Source organism: Ctenopharyngodon idella, chromosome 3, assembly GCF_019924925.1.
Source record: "Ctenopharyngodon idella isolate HZGC_01 chromosome 3, HZGC01, whole genome shotgun sequence".
NCBI lineage: Eukaryota > Metazoa > Chordata > Actinopteri > Cypriniformes > Xenocyprididae > Ctenopharyngodon > Ctenopharyngodon idella.
The window spans coordinates 33,465,884-33,479,198 of NC_067222.1; the positions used below are offsets into that span (position 1 = coordinate 33,465,884).

At 39.3% G+C, this 13,315-nt stretch overlaps 1 protein-coding gene across 3 annotated transcripts in view; it reads right to left on the bottom strand.

The window, feature by feature from the left end:
• prkcbb (protein kinase C, beta b) overlaps window positions 1–13,315 on the bottom strand; it is a 140,004-nt gene that overhangs the window by 98,426 nt on the left and 28,263 nt on the right. The window lies entirely within an intron of this gene.

Here is a 13,315-nt window from a genome sequence, read left to right on the forward strand (position 1 = left end):
TTAAGTACAAGCACGCATCTTTTCAACTGCTACAACAAAGTTTTATGATAAACAAAAATAGCCTTAACCAGCTTAACCAGCATTACTGGATGACAATTTTTATTTTTTTTTATTTTTTTTACTGTTGAACAGCATACCTGAGCTGGTCTACCAGTTAGACCACTACCAAACCAATATAAAGCAGAGTGAAATGTATGTTGGCGTTTTCAGCAGGTTCTAATTCCATTTTTGCTTCAAGTGAAAGAAAAAACTCCTTGACTTTATTATTTGGTGTAACATTTTTTAATCATTAAAAAGATAAAAAAATATTTTTATTAAAAAAATTATAATCTATACTATATGTATTTGTTTTTATGTACTTTTTCAGTCTATGTACTTCATGTACTTCAGTTGTAATTGACTTCAAAATAGTTTCTAGTTATTCCCAAAGACTTGTTTTTGATGAAACTTTTATGTGATCTATCTTTGTATCCATTAAATCCCAACAATAATTATATTTTAGCATTAGAAACATTACTGTGAGTAAAGAGCTTATGCATACCGGTGTGGATTAACCATTACAGAAACATAAAAAAATGATTATGGTATGATTTGGTTGTCTAATAAATTTGTTTTAGCTCTCTCTCTTTCTCTAATATATATATATATATATATATATATATATATATATATATATATGTTATATATTTTAGAGAGAGAGAGAGAGCTAAAACAAATTTATTAGACCACCAAATCATCACCGAATCATTAGGGGTGCAATGGTACATGTATTCATCCCGAACCGTCACGGTTCAGTGCATACAGTCAGACGATGAATACAGTTGGTCACAGGCAATCCACACCCCAATCCAGAAGGGGGCGCGCATGTAATGCAACGCTGTTTGCTAACCACTACAACAGGAAGAAGTGCAGAATAAGAGACGATCTATGCATAGATATGTTTACGTGTAAACGCTCAACCAGTGTTTCAACTGCGGAAAGACTTCGATAAAACAGCTTGAGAATAATATCTCACGTAACATTACATTTACCTCAGGCAAGTCATCTAGTGTCCACAGCATGTTAGTTCTCTAGAGAAATTAACTCTAGAAGGGAGCATTTCACTAAATATATGCACTATATTAGCTTATATATTCATTTTTATTCATATTTACTTTACCTGTTAATAAGTAATGTCTTAATTATTTAATATACACTGCCCGGCCAAAAAAAAGTCGCTGTTTGGATTTTAATAGGCAAATACTTAAGAGTCGATGGATGGATCATTATTACAGCAATTGTTTTGTTTCTAGCATGTTATATGTTTGGCAACAGTTCTTTTAACCCTAAAAGATGGAGTGTGTAGCTTTACATTTCTTAAACAACAATGTATGAAGACACATCATGGCCATATTCCAGGATGACAAAGTCAAGATTCATCAGGCTCAAACTGTGAAAGAATTGTTGGGAGGGAGCATAAATAATCATTTTTACACATGAATTGGCACAGACCTTAACCTTAGTGTAAGTTTTTGGGATGTGCTGGAGGAGACTTTACAGAGTGCACACCTCTTGCATTTTCAATATAAGATCTTGACCAAAAAATGACGCACCTCTCGATGGAAATAAATGTTGTGATGTTATTTCCATCAAGAGGTGCATAAATTTTTGGTCAAGATCTTGTATTGACAATGCAAGAGGTGAGCACTCTGTAAAGTCTCCTCCAGCACATCCCAAAGACTTTCAATTAAATTAAGGTCTGGACTCAGAGGTGCCAATTCATGTGTAAAATTATTCTTCATGCTCTCTGTCTGAACCATTCTGTAATAATGATCCATTCATAGATTCTTAAGTACTTGCCTATTAAAATCTAAACAGCGACTTTTTTTTTCTTTTTTTTTTGGCCGGGCAGTGTGTTCAAATATATTTGTCATGAAAACAAGTTATGACTTTAACTGTGTAAATGATTATATTTCAAAATGAACTGGAGTAGAAAAATTATTAAAAAGTAATTTTACAATTACATTTAGAAGTTAATGTAAAACCTGCCTTATGTGCAATTTACATATTGTTTTTTTTTTTGTTTTTGTTTTTTTTGAGTGTTGGGTATTATATCTAAAAATAAATACATGTTCAATTCAATGACTGTCTTTTGATATTCTACATAATATATGTGGGTGTATGCTGTGTGGAATGCTTATAACTGCCAACTACATATATTTTCATATACAGTCCTGTACAAACTATGCTGTAAGCTGCATGATAGTCTTCAACAACCTATGACAGCAGACAACCAGCATCAGAGCTATAGGAGCTGCAGCTACTATGCAAATGATGCGCTGTGCTGGACTGTATGTACAATGCCCCTCTGTTCACATCACTAATGCCCCTGGCACCTCTGCATCAGGACATATCCAGGTCATCATAGTGGCATCTTCCTTCCTGCTGCAGGTTAATGCTCCTATTCACACAGTGTTATTACTGATCCTATCAGATTTGAGCAGATTAAAGCCATTTTCTCACAGGAAATGACATAAGTCTCACGTTCACAGTAATCTCTTTAGAAATCTGCATGCTGCACTTTAAGACTAGTAGCTCTGGCCAAAACACAACAGCCAAACTTTACACAGGCTGAACAGCCACTGTCACCCACACACTCAAAATACTCCAGTGAGAAAAAGAGATAAAGGCACAAAACCAGAGATTTGGAAGAGAACTGAAGCATATGATTCAGTAAAGTTTGCTCTTTTCATCATTGTGATCTAAGCCAGGCCAAATACCACCTATGAGCTGAACATTCAAGCGGCACCTATATTTAAAAACAATGTTGCTTCTAATTCTTATAGGATCTGAGCAAATTTAAATCTTTTTGGATTGTGAACTGGGTGACATAGCACTATATCTGGATTAACTGTAATATTCTTGCAGTTAAAAAAAATCATAGTGCTACAAGTCCTTCATCAGTCCCTCGACTAGCAATTTTGCAGATCTTTGAAAGGACATTTACATTATATTTAAATTTAATCATTCAGCAGATGCTTTTATCCAAAGCAACTTACAAATATGGAGAACAATAGAAGCAATTAAGGCAACAATATGTAAGTGCTGTGATCAGGCATAACATAATGACCACCTTCCTAATATTGTGTTGGTCCCCATTTTGCTGCCAAAACAGCACTGACCAATCAAGGCATGGACTCCACTAGACCCCTGAAGGTATGCTGTGGTATCTGGCACCAAGATGTTAGCAGCAGATCCTTTTAGTCCTGTAAGGTGGGGCCTCCGTGGATCGGACTTGTTTGTTCAGCACATCCCACAGATGCTCGATTGGATTGAGATTTGGGGAAATTGGAGGCCAAGTCAACACCTCAAACTCATTGTTGTGCTCCTCAAACCATTGCTGAACCATTTTTGCTTTGTGGCAGGGCGCATTATCCTGCTGAAAGAGGCCACAGCCACCAGGGAATACCGTTTTCATTAAGGGGTTTACATGGTCTGCAACAATGCTTAGGTAGGAGGTACATGTCAAATTAACATCCAAATGGATGGTAGGACCCAAGGTTTCCCAGAAGAACATTGACCAAAGCATCACACTGCCTCCGCCGGCTTGCCTTCTTCCCATAATGCATCCTGGTGCCATGTGTTCCCCAGGTAAGCAACGCACACGCACCTGGCCTTGCACGTGATGTAAAAGAAAACATGATTCATCAGACCAGGCCACCTTCTTCCATTGCTCCGTGGTCCAGTTCTGATGCTCACATGCCCACTGTTGACGCTTACGGCAGTGGACAGGGGTCAGCATGGGCACTCTGACTGGTCTGCAGCTATGCAGCCCCATACACAACAAACTCAGGTGTACTGTGTATTCTGACACTTTTCTATCAGAACCAGCATTAACTTCTTGAGCAATTTGAGCTACAGTAGCTCGTCTGTTGGATCGGACCACACGGGCCAGCCTTTGCACCCCATGTGCATCAATGAGCCTTGGCTGCCCATTACCCTGTCACCGGTTTGTCGCTGTTCCTTCCTTGGACCACTTTTGATAGATACTGACCACTGCAGACCGGGAAAACCCCACAAGAGATGCTTTGACCCAGTCGTCTAGCCATCACAATTTGGCCCTTGACAAACTCGCTCAAATCCTTACGCTTGCCCATTTTTCCTTGATGGCGACATGGCGGAGGAGGCCAGCCAGTGTGATTATTTTCAGTTTTTTCAAAAACAGTGTCTCTATCTATTGTTTGCCTATTTCTATTATTTTCGTTATTGCCGTTAATGCATCACGCCTCAAAAGCACATCTCGAGACCCTTATATTATTAACAGGTCAAGTGTTGACGAAAAAGATGTTTTCTTGAAGGCCTGCCAAGAAAGCATTACAATAGTCCAGTCTGGATAGAACAAGAGTTGTATAGCATGCTCCGATAGGAAGGGCTTGATCTTCCTAATATTGCACAAGGCAAGTTATCTGCAGGACAAGGCATTTCTATCAATGTGGTCTGTGAAGATGAACTGATCATCAATCACAACTTCAAGGTTCCTGGCTGTCCTGGAAGGAGTTATGGTTGATGAGCCTAGCTGTATGGAGAAGCTGTGATGAAGTGTTGGGTTGGCCGAAACCACAAGCAATTCTGTCTTGGCAAGGTTGAGTTGAAGGACCAGTAAAATATCTAGCTTCCGCCAGACCGCCTTCTATATTCTACTTACAAAGTGTAAAACTCTTGCAGTTCATAACGCTACGTCCTACGCCTTCCCTATTCAACTTACGGAACTGACGCGACGCCAGTTCCATTTTTTCTGCAATTTGAATACTGAAGGCGGTCTGGCGGAAGCTAGATATTTTACTTCATAACTCGTTAAATATGGATATTTTTTACACAAACACATCTCTTCGCTTCAGAAGGCCTTTATCAACCCCCCGGAGCAATGTGGAATATGTTTATGATGGATGGATGGATGTGGATGGAGACACTTTCTTCAGCTCATACTCGGTAACGATTACTGCCATTATAAAGCTTGGATGCATCAGGATATGCATCCAAGCTTTTGGGCTAATTTTCATTTGAAAGTGAACTAATCCTTTAAGTAAGATATATGCTGTTGCCATTTACCATAGAAAGATCTTGAGATGCCATTCCGAGAACAACTTCAATTCAAACACTTTAATAGTAAATAGATTTCTGAATTTGATCTTTAAACTTTTCTTTTTTAGAAGTGCATGGAACTGCTTCAAAAAGGAGTGCTGGATCCTGTGTATCTGAGCCAAAAGCAGACAAAAACAGATGATAGAATTTTTGGCTTTTGGCAAACACGTCTTTTTTTTTTGCCTCTCTTTTTAGTTCTCAGAATTGTGATGTGCAGACTATGATCAGCACTTGAGATCGGTCAACACCACTTATCTCTTCACATCCTGCAGTGCAAAAGTAGAAATTGCATTATAAGGCACAAGCTAAACTAAAAAGAACAATTCACCAAAAACATCTGTCATCATTTATTCTTTTGAACACAACAGTTTTCAATAAAAAGTGTTTTAATTATGTATGATGTGGATCACCCTCTGTCAGTGTATTTCACCATGTTGAAATGACGTGACCTGCGGTGCTTCACTAAACATCGAAGAGAATCCTCACGCTCATTGGCTTCCACCTCCGCAGATACGCTAGTGGCATCGAATAGTGTTGTTTTGTGATGTGAGGAGCCAAAATTAGACAATGAAACATGATTATTGACGTGCTTTACCAGCAGAAACAACAAGAGAATCTTTACGGCATACACAAGTTGGAAAAATCCTGAGTAGTGATGCCCATGTTGTTTCTTTTTTATTGGACAGGTAAGAGAATTAATTATCATGTAGACCACAAGTATCAGTGTAATTTACATAAAATCAAAGACGATAACGCTGATCCACGTTGATGCAGTGCTGCATCTAACACTGCTGTGGTAACTGTACTTAAAAGTAGCTACACAACAGAACAACAATGCTAACGCTAGCCAAATATCTACTGAATGCACATTTAATACAGAATATAGAGCACAAGACATGGACATAAACGATAACTTTATAGCAATTTTATGCCCATTTATAGAAATTGCATGGAAAAGAGGTTTGAAATTTGAAAAGACATGAGGGTGAGTAAATGATGACACAGAAAGACCAGAAATTAGAAATTAAACAAAGAAAATAACATAATACAAACTGAAATAAAACACTTCTATTCTGTTGTTTTGTAAAATTTCACAGCACTGGGTGACAATCTACTCATTGAGATTCAGTGTCATAAACAGAATGCAAACAGATTTTAATACTGTTCTATTCTTTGAAATACAATCCCACAAAAACAGCACAATAAGGAACTAAACTTGTTTGCAAATAACAACAGTTCCTAAAATATACAGGGGTCTACCGGTCAAACGTTTTTGAACAGTAAGATTCTAATGTTTTTAAAAGTCTCTGCTCACCAAGGCTTCATTTATTTGATCCAAAATACAACAAAAACAGTAATATTGTGAAATATTCTTACAATTTAAAATAACTGTTTTCTATTTGAATATATTTTAAAATGCAATTTATATCTGTGATGTCAAAGCTGAAATTTCAGCATCATTACTGCAGTCTTCAGTGTCACATGATCCTTCAGAAATCATTCTAATATGATGATTTGCTGCTCAAGAAACGTTTATTATTATTATCTGTGTTGAAAAGTTCAAAAGAACAGCATTTATCTGAAATAGAAAGCTTTTGTAATATTATCATTACCGTTCAAAAGTTTGGGGTCAGTAAGTTTTTTTTTTTTTTTTTTGGTAAGGAATTAAAGAAATTAATACTTTAAATAGTATACACATTTATAATGTTGAAAAAGCTTTATATTTCATATGCTGTTCTTTTGAACTTTCTATTCATCAAATAAACCTCAAAAAATTATACACAACTGTTTTCAACATTGATAATAATAAGAAAGTTTCTTGAGCAGCAAATCGTCATATTAGAATGATTTCTGAAGGATCATGTGACACTGATGACTCAAGTAATGATGCTGAAAATTCAGCTTTGATCACAGAAATAAATTGCATTTTAAAATATATTCAAATAGAAAACAGTTATATTAAATTATAAAAATATTTCACAATATTACTGTTTTTGCTGTATTTTGGATCATATAAATGAAGGTGAGCAGAAGAGATTTCTTTTAAAAACATTTAAAAAATCTTACCATTCAAAAACTTTTGACCAGTAGTGTATATATATATATATATATATATATTGACTATCTCTCATCTATCATGCAGTATAAGCGTTCAGATACAGGAAGTTTATAGTGACAGGGTAAAGATCGACCCAGAGGTGAGGCGCAGGCTGCCATCTCCAAACAGCTCAGTTAAACAGCCTCTCACTGGGCCTATTGAGCGCACGCTTACATAATGGCCAGCCTGATGGAGAAGGATCAGGCCCAGTAGGAGTTTCCCTGACTCTTTCTCTCTCCAGCACTCTTAAAAGGTCAGAACGAGAGAAAGGCTCATGTAGCAACCCACGTCCCTTCACAGGGAGACTGATCTGGCCCTTCATAATTAAACAGCCCATTAAATATCCATGCCACGCTAGCGGCTCAGCACCTAGCAAACGCACCCATGCCGAACACCACGGTACGACACCAAACTCTGTCCCGGCAGATGCCGCACAGAGCCGTTCAGAGACAAATTCAATTAACTGGGAAAAACATGAGCATTAGTCCGATTCTGCTAATCAGTCAGTCGCTCACAGACAAACAGCAACAGTGTACACCCACGTACTCGCACAGTTACAGCTCAAACGCGCACACATACACAAGTACGCCCACACAAACACACATGCACTCGACATCCAAGCATATCTGCCTTCTGGGCAACTGTGAACCTTTAAAAAGAGCCTCCAGTTATAGCAAGCCGCGTCTGGCCGGAGGAGCTGCACAAGAACCTTTCACGATTTTAATTCACGGGCGCGAGAGACGCGTGAGTGATCCCGGAGATGACTGGGAACGTTCATCTTGATATTGAATTCAGCCCAGCTGTCAGTGAGATGCAGATTAGGAGGAAGGGAAGAGAGTTTGTGTGCTTGTTTACTAGAAACTGAACAGCATGCAAAAGATATTCCTCATGGTGCAACATCATTAAGGGTTCATGAACACAACAAGGTGTTAGAGCTGCTAAATTGAATCAGGCTGAAGTAAGGGAAGGATGAACACCTAAAAACAGCTTGTTTTCCCCCACACAACCCATGGGAAGCCTTTATGCTGAAAGAAGAAAATGAAAATATGAACCATGTTGGTACTGTTAAATACCTCACGTGTCTTTTCATCCAGGTCTATTATATTTGAAGTCATCTATATGCTAGTTTGCTTCTAAAATTTGACAAAATCAACCTTTATTGTGCATTTCTGAATGTAAATAAACTGAGATGCAAATTGTTTGATCTTTTCTCACAGTTTCCATTGTTGAGCAGAGAATTCAAAAACATCACAATATCATAAAATAATCACCATTTTGATTCTCAGCAAGTTTCAAGGAAAATGTAAGTAAATCTGCAGTCTGCACAGATATTGCCAAATCTGACATTTAATCCACAATCCATCTAAATCTGAGGGCTTCTGAAGGCTTTTCAATATCAGTAGGGAAAATTCTGTCATTATTTACTCACACTCATGTCACTCCAAACCTGTTGACTTCCTTTTTACTGTGGAACATAAAAGATATTTTGAAGAATGTTGGTAACCAAAGAGTTTTGGTGACCTTTGACTTCCATTGTATGAAAAAAAACCCCAAAAAAACAAAGACATTTCTCAAAACAACATTTTTTATATTTCACAAAACAAAGCCAAAACAGGTTTGGAGCTACGTGTGGGTGAATAAATCTTCATGAAAATAAATTCAAAATTCAAAACTGTTCATCAAAGTAACTGAAACTTAATTTAAAAAGATAAGAAAAGCTTAGGGTAATAACAAAACAGTATTCTGATTCTAATTATGTTAAAATGCTAACCTAATATTTGTATGCAGCTTTTCCAACCATGACTAAACAACTGGGTTTAAGTGTCTGGAAAATTGATTCCCTTTACAGAGGAGACACTCATAAATTATCAATTTAGGATACATAAGATGTGCTGTGAATTCTCACTCATAATCAGACATTCACACACTGCGACACATGACATGACAATCTTCTGTTCATACACACAGGTCACACTTACAATATTAATTTTTCTAAGCTAAATCATACAAGTCTCAACCCACCAGAACAGTGAGCAGAAATACAATACTGACAATAACAGCTAGCTTAGCTCTTACCACAGCTCATTAAACACTGATGGACTACATCCTGCTGTTAAAAACAAGCTTGTCTTCCAATCTAAAGTACAAGTGCTTCCTCATTCTAAATATGATTATAAAAGCCACTACAGTGGTGACATGGTGCTGATGCTAAGGATACACTTACATGTTGGGGTCATGACTTACATGACTTCCACACTGACCAATTTTTTTTCTTAAATTAAGACAGACAGACAGACTGATCGACAGACTGGTCGACAGACAGACAGATTGTCAGATAGATCAACAAACAGATTGACAGACAAACAGACAGACTGATCGACAGACAGACAGACAGACTGATCAACAGACAGACAGACTGATCGACAGATCGATCGACAGACAGACAGACAGACTGATCGATAGACAGACAGACAGACTGATTGACAGATCGACCGACAGACAGACAGACTGATCGACCGACAGACAGACAGACTGATCGACCGACAGACAGTCAGTCTGATCGACCAACAGACTGACAGACAGACAGCTCGACCGACAGACTGATCGACAGATCGACCGACAGACAGTCAGTCTGATCGACCAACAGACTGACAGACAGACAGATCGACTGACAGACAGACTGATCGACAGATCGACCGACAGACAGACAGATCGATCGATCGACAGACGGACCGACAGACAGACTGATCGACAAACCGATCGACCGACCGACAGACTGATTGACACACAGATCGACCGACAGACAGACAGATCGACAGACAGACAGACAGACAGACTGATCGACCGACAGACAGACTGATCGACAGACAGTCAGTCTGATCGACCAACAGACTGACAGACAGACAGATCGACCGACAGACAGACTGATCGACAGATCGACCGACAGACAGTCAGTCTGATCGACCAACAGACTGACAGATAGACAGATCGACAAACCGATCGACCGACCGACAGACGGACCGACAGACTGATCAACAAACAGATCGACCGACAGACAGACAGATCGACAGACAGACAGACAGACTGATCGACAAACAGTCAGTCTGATCGACCAACAGACTGACAGACAGACAGATCGACCGACAGACAGACTGATCGACAGATCGACCTACAGACAGACAGATCGATCGACAGACGGACCGACAGACAGACAGATCGACAAACCGATCGACCGACCGACAGACGGACCGACAGACTGATCGACAAACAGATCGACCGACAGACAGACAGATCGACAGACAGACAGACAGACTGATCGACAAACAGATCGACCGACAGACGGACTGACAGACAGACAGATCGACAGACAGACAGACAGACTGATCGACCAACAGACAGATAGATTAATACCATTTCCAAAACCCCATTATTGTAAAGCAAAATAATAATAATAATAATAACAATAATAATCAACTTTATTCTTGTGATGAAAAAACAACACCACGTTTAAAATGTAAAGTATTTATTCATCATAATACTATTTGATATACTGTCATTTTTTCAGCGTAAATGATTGCATCACAGTATCAAGAACTAATGAAAATCATCATGACAGTAAGGAAAATTACAAATAAACTGCTGAAGCAACTGTCTGTTCGCATTATGGTAATAAGAATTTCAGAAGTAAATGTGTTTAATTTGCATGAAAATTAAGTAACAATGTAAAAACATATGCTTTGGAAATTTCAAAGAAAATTCTAATATCTTATTTTCATTCTTTTTTTTTTCCCCGAAAGGAAAAATGTGAACAGGACATGTTCTGGTAAAATTAAGCCATGTGAATCTTTTTTTTTTTTCCTTTCGAAAACATATGTACACAAAGTTTTTCATTAAACTTTCAGATTTCACAAACCTGCGGCAATATCAAACACACACACACACACGTGCATATGCACGCACATACATAGAGTACGGATGTTAGATGTGACATTAACTGGATTAGCTGGGCTGATCCTGCGCTCAGTGCTGATGGGACTGTTAAGAGTGAGGCTTCACTGAGATTAACACATCTGAACAGCACAGAAGCATACACACTCCTGCTGTCCGCCACACAATCAACAACAAGATGCATCTTACACAGCCATTACTTACACTGTATATTTACACTGATTAATACTGCACACACTCTCTGCTGATTAAGTGTCTGCCAGTGAACTGGAGTGGAGCCACTCCTGACAACAAACTGCTAAATCAGAGGATGGCAGGCATGGAGGAGCTTGAAATTTTGCCTTTAAGCTTGTCAGTTTCAAATCCCAAAGAGGTGTCACATTTATGGTTTTGAGGTGGTGTAGCTATAATAGAATGAGGATTATTTGTGTCTGCAGGTATGACGTGACAGGATGACGTGAATGGTGAGGGACAGTGTTTTGAGTGTTTTGTGTGTGTGGCTCTGCTGCTGAACAGTTGTTAAACAGTTCACTGAAAGATTCTGGAAAGAAGGCTGGACATTGGATTCTTCCGCACCACATGTGAGGGTTTATTACGTGGTGTCAGAATGCCGATCATCGGGATGGTGAAGTTGAACTCACAGGTAAGCTTTTGCTTCAAGAGATCGGCGGAATGGACCGACTGGAAAAATCGGTATATACTTTACAGAACGGCGACAAAACTGGATAAAGAGGATGGCAGTGTACAAGTAAGCACCCTTATCTATGCCTTGGGGGGCGAAGCAGAGAATATTTTCAGTTCATTCACCTTTGAACTATCGGATCACTGTTCAGGTCATGAGGAACACATTAGAGACTTAATGGTGGTAGGAATCCAAGACAAAGAACTGTCCTGCAAGTTGCAGCTCATGCCAAATCTCAGACTCAAAATGACGGTGCAAGAAACCCGCCAGTCGGAAGTGAATGCCCAAGCAAGAAGAGGCTGTATGCGCTATTCAAGAGGTAGCACACAAATGACACACATTGGAAGCAACACGCTCCAAGGCCAAAGTTTAAACGACGTTCCAGGGACAACGAATGAGAGAAAGTATGCGACAGATGTGGAAAAGAAATGCACAAAAAAAAAAATCAGACTGTCCAACACTGAAGTCCTCGTGCAACAGATGTAGGAAAACAGGGCACTGGGAAAAGATGTGCACAAGCAAACTGGTGAGTGAAAGAGATTGTGAAGAGTATGATTATCATTTTCTGGGCTCAGTTGTTAGCACAACTTTATACAATGATTGGACTGTGCAACTAGAGATTGTTAGTACACCAGTTAGCTTTAATGTGCCGATGTGTGCATTATGACTGAACATTTAGAATGCTCAAGCCTGAGAAAAGACTGTACTGAATAGCCCAGGCGGCCATCTGGTCTTCAGAGTGTTTCAGAGTGTTTGTTATCAGAGAGGAGACTGCTAGACCTACTTAGCCGATCAGTAGCTGAGCTGATGGGCCTGGTGAAAAGAATTCAGAAGGTGCACAGTGCTGTAATGAAGGTTGGCTTACTAAAAACACAGCCAGTGAAGATTTCATTAGAATGTACAGCCCTACGCAGTATATGCTGCACGCAGTATCCCAATTTCCCTCATGAAACCTGTGAAGGAGGAACTCAACAAGATGGAAGTTGAGGGCATCATAGAGAAAGGTACCGAGTCCAAAGAGTGGTGTGTAACGATAGTGCCAGCTCCCAAGAAGTCTGAACAGGTGCGTGTCGACCTCAGGAAATTGAACAAAGCTGTCAAGAGAGAAAGGTTTGTCTTACCCACCACAGAGGAGATCACAGGAAAGTTGAACGGCACAGCAGTGTTTTCCACACTGGATGCAGCTGCAGGGCTCTGGCAAATACCATTGGATAATGACAGGCTAATGACTGGCATCCTTTATTACTCCATTCGCCAGGTACTGTGTCAAACGCCTACACTTTGGAGTTTCCAGCGCTCCTGAAATTTTCCAAAGGAAAATGATGGAAACTCTAGAAGGCCTGGAAGGGGTGGACATTTACATGGATAATATTATCGCCCATGAACGAGACTTCTTTCCCATGAGAAACGAACTGTCAGTGCAAGATGGGATTGTCACCGGTGGTCATACCCAAAAAAACTGAGGG